Source organism: Adiantum capillus-veneris, chromosome 7 (assembly GCF_014529385.1).
Source record: "Adiantum capillus-veneris isolate H3 chromosome 7, ASM1452938v2, whole genome shotgun sequence".
Lineage (NCBI taxonomy): Eukaryota > Viridiplantae > Streptophyta > Polypodiopsida > Polypodiales > Pteridaceae > Adiantum > Adiantum capillus-veneris.
In genome coordinates, this window is record NC_140937.1 from 48,832,431 (window position 1) to 48,837,050 (window position 4,620).

A 4,620-nucleotide genomic window follows, 5' to 3' on the forward strand; every position below is an offset into this window, starting at 1 on the left:
AAGATTAACACCATCGTTGAAATCTTTGTCTAAGGTAGCCAAAACTTTGACCCAATCATTGAAAACATGTGCAAAATAGACATCTTTTTGTCTGAGGTAAGAGCTGAATCATATATTAGTTGGGAAGCATCCAAGCTGCTAATACATCTGAGGACAAGAGATGTTGCCACAGAAAGGGGTTCAAAGGATAATTCCAAGCCTTGCGAGAGAGTAAGGGACTACAATATGCAAAAAAGTTAGTGAGGCTATGACTACTTTTTGTAGTAAGTAACACAACTTTTGGCTTTTCTAGCCAGGAAGGGTCGAGTTCTAACTGCTAAGGCCTTCTTTGGAGTATGGTCTTTTAGGTAAAAATTAATCTGCTTTAGAATCCTTGTATGATTCTTTGGGTTGTAATTTACTTGTGTGTGTGTGTGTGTGTGTGTGTGTGAGAGAGAGAGAGAGAGAGAGAGAGAGAGATTGTGCAAATCCACCCTTTTTCAACAACGTGCAAACTATAGCACCCAAAATTGTATGCCTGACAACTTGCATGTGTGTGTGTGTACGCATACGTGTGTGCACTCTGTGTGTGTGACCATCACCATGTGTGTCAGAGAGAGAAACACACACACACACACACTCTCAGAGACAGAGAGAGAGAGAGAGAGAGAGAGAGAGAGAGAGAGAGAGAGAGAGAGAGAGAGAGAGAGAGAGCGAAGAAGAAGAAGAAGAAGAAGAGAGTTTTAACATCGTAGGAAACTATCCCAAGAGACCTTAAAGACCTAGAAACTAGACAAACAAAGAGAAAGAATGAGGTGGGTCACCATGACCAGAACCAAGACCTTGACTAGGGTAGCTACTGGTGATCACGTATAGGTACGATAGGCCAAGAGGTGGTGCTACAACATTGAGCAGTAGTAACTTGGTTGTGAAGCAGAGTTGAACAAGGGACATGCATTGCTTGCCAGTGGGCGAGCGCTTGGTAGTAGCAATGGGTGCTCAAGGCAATGGGTGTACATGGGTTTGATCAAGCTACTAGGTGTTGGGGATGATAACGAGAGGGAAAAGAGCTAATGGCTTAGGTGGGAGCACCTCCAGCCATGACTCGGCAGACTATGTGTGTGTGTGTGTGTGTGTGTGTGAGAGAGAGAGAGAGAGAGAGAGAGAGAGAGAGAGAGAGAGAGAGAGAGAGAGAGAGAGAGAGAGAGAGAGAGAGAGAGAGAGAGAGAGACCATTCACCTGTCCAAACATGGGGGGCACATTCTTCTCTATGCACTATCCCATTGTCCCATCATCAACAATGGCACTTTCCTTTACATAAGAGCACTATGGGGGCTAATGTGCTGAGAGATATTTATCTACATGTTATGGTGGTCATGCAACAATTGAAGCAAAAAGTCAAAACGGGTCCTGTTTATGCAATGGTAAATACGAAAAGACCTTAATTGGGGATACAAAGATGTAGCATCCTAGCATTTGGGCTTCTTTTGTAGCTAGCAGTGTTGTTTTATCTTCTGAGAGCCATTGCCTTCGACTACTTCACCTGCACATATTTGGAGAAGCTGTAGATATATTAGATCTATCTCAAGGCATGTGTGTGTGTGTGTGTGTGTGTGTGAGAGAGAGAGAGAGAGAGAGAGAGAGAGAGAGGATGAGAGAGAGAGAGAGAGAGAGAGAGAGCATGCTTATGGCATCATTTTGAGGCATACAAAAAATATATTGAGTGACAAGTCAGTCTAGAAATTATATATATATAATATAAGAGAGAGAGAGAGAGAGAGAGAGAGAGAGAGAGAGGAGAGAGAGAGAGAGAGAAGAGTGAGAGAGAGAGAGAGAGAGAAAGAGCATGCTTATGGCATCATTTTGAGGCAAGGCATACAAATATATTGAGCGACAAGTCAATCTAGAACTTTTCTCTCTCTTCTCTCTCTCTCTCTCTCTCTCTCTCTCTCTCTCTCTCTCTCTCTCTCTCCAAGTCTTGAGTTCAAGATTTCTCGCTAGATTTTCATTTGTTCCTTTGGCTTCCTATGCTGTTAAAGGTTATGTTCTCTCTCTCTCTCTCTCTCTCTCTCTCTCTCTCTCTCACACACACACACACACACACACACACACACACACACACACACACACACACACACACACACACCACATGCCTTGAGATAGATCTAATATATCTACAACTTCTCCAAATATGTGCAGGTGAAGTAGTCGAAGGCAGTGGCTCTCAGAAGATAAAAACAACACTGCTAGCTAAAAAAGAAGCCAAATGCTAGGATGCTACATCTTTGTATCCCCAATTAAGGTGTTTTGTATTTACCATTGCATAAAGAGGACCTTTTTGACTCTTTGCTTCAATTGTTGCATCACCAAGTACTCTATGTACAGAAAGTGCCATTGTTGATGATTGGGACGATGGGATAGTGCATAGAGAAGAATGTGCCCCCAAGTTTTGGACAGGTGAATGGTCTCTCTCTCTCTCTCTCTCTCTCTCTCTCACACACACACACACACACACACACACACACACACACACACACACACACACACACACACACACACACACACACACCACACACACACACACACACACACACACACACAACACACACAGTGTCTGCCGAGTCATGGCTGGAGGTATTCCCACCTAAGCCATTAGCTCTTTTCCCTCTCGTTATCAGCCCCAACATCAGTGGCTTGAGCAAACCCATGTTCACACCCATTGCCTTGGAGCACCCATTGCTACTACCAAGTGCTCCCCACTGGCATGCAATGCATGTCCCTTGTTCAACTCTGCCTCACAACCAAGTTACTACTGCTCAATGTTGCAGCACCACCGCTTGGCCTATCGTACCTATATGTGATCACCAGTAGCTACCCTAGTCAAGGTCTTGGTTCTAGTCATGGTGATCCACCTCATTCTTTCTCTTTGTTTGTCTAGTTGCTAAGGCCTTTTTTGGAGTATGGTCTTTTAGGTAAAAATTAATCTGCTTTAGAATCCTTGTATGATTCTCTGGGTTGTAATTTACTTGTGTGTGTGTGTGTGTGTGTGTGTGTGTGAGAGAGAGAGAGAGAGAGAGAGAGAGAGAGAGAGAGAGATTGTGCAAATCCACCCTTTTTCAACAACGTGCAAACTATAGCACCCAAAATTGTATGCCTGACAACTTGCGCGCGCGTGTGTGTGTACGCATACGCGTGAGAGAGAGAGAGAGAGAGAGAGAGAGAGAGAGAGAGAGAGAGAGAGAGAGAGAGAGAGATTGTGCAAATCCACCCTTTTTCAACAACGTGCAAACTATAGCACCCAAAATTGTATGCCTGACAACTTGCATGTGTGTGTGTGTACGCATACGTGTGTGCACTCTGTGTGTGTGACCATCACCATGTGTGTCAGAGAGAGAAACACACACACACACACACACTCAGAGAGAGAGAGAGAGAGAGAGAGAGAGAGAGAGAGAGAGAGAGAGAGAGAGAGAGAGAGAGAGAAATCGAAGAAGAAGAAGAAGAAGAAGAGAGTTTTAACATCATAGGAAACTATCCCAAGAGACCTTAAAGACCTAGAAACTAGACAAACAAAGAGAAAGAATGAGGTGGGTCACCATGACCAGAACCAAGACCTTGACTAGGGTAGCTACTGGTGATCACGTATAGGTACGATAGGCCAAGAGGTGGTGCTACAACATTGAGCAGTAGTAACTTGGTTGTGAAGCAGAGTTGAACAAGGGACATGCATTGCTTGCCAGTGGGCGAGCGCTTGGTAGTAGCAATGGGTGCTCAAGGCAATGGGTGTACATGGGTTTGATCAAGCTACTAGGTGTTGGGGATGATAACGAGAGGGAAAAGAGCTAATGGCTTAGGTGGGAGCACCTCCAGCCATGACTCGGCAGACTATGTGTGTGTGTGTGTGTATGTGTGTGTGTGTGTGTGTGTGAGAGAGAGAGAGAGAGAGAGAGAGAGAGAGAGAGAGAGAGAGAGAGAGAGAGAGAGAGAGAGACCATTCACCTGTCCAAACATGGGGGGCACATTCTTCTCTATGCACTATCCCATTGTCCCATCATCAACAATGGCACTTTCCTTTACATAAGAGCACTATGGGGGCTAATGTGCTGAGAGATATTTATCTACATGTTATGGTGGTCATGCAACAATTGAAGCAAAGAGTCAAAACGGGTCCTGTTTATGCAATGGTAAATACGAAAAGACCTTAATTGGGGATACAAAGATGTAGCATCCTAGCATTTGGGCTTCTTTTGTAGCTAGCAGTGTTGTTTTATCTTCTGAGAGCCATTGCCTTCGACTACTTCACCTGCACATATTTGGAGAAGCTGTAGATATATTAGATCTATCTCAAGGCATGTGTGTGTGTGTGTGTGTGTGTGTGTGTGTGTGTGTGAGAGAGAGAGAGAGAGAGAGAGAGAGAGAGAGAGAGAGAGAGAGAGAGCATGCTTATGGCATCATTTTGAGGCATACAAAATATATTGAGTGACAAGTCAGTCTAGAAATTATATATATATAATATAAGAGAGAGAGAGAGAGAGAGAGAGAGAGAGAGAGAGAGAGAGAGAGAGAGAGAGAGAGAGAGAGAAAGAGCATGCTTATGGCATCATTTTGAGGCATACAAAATATATTGAGCGACAAGTCAAT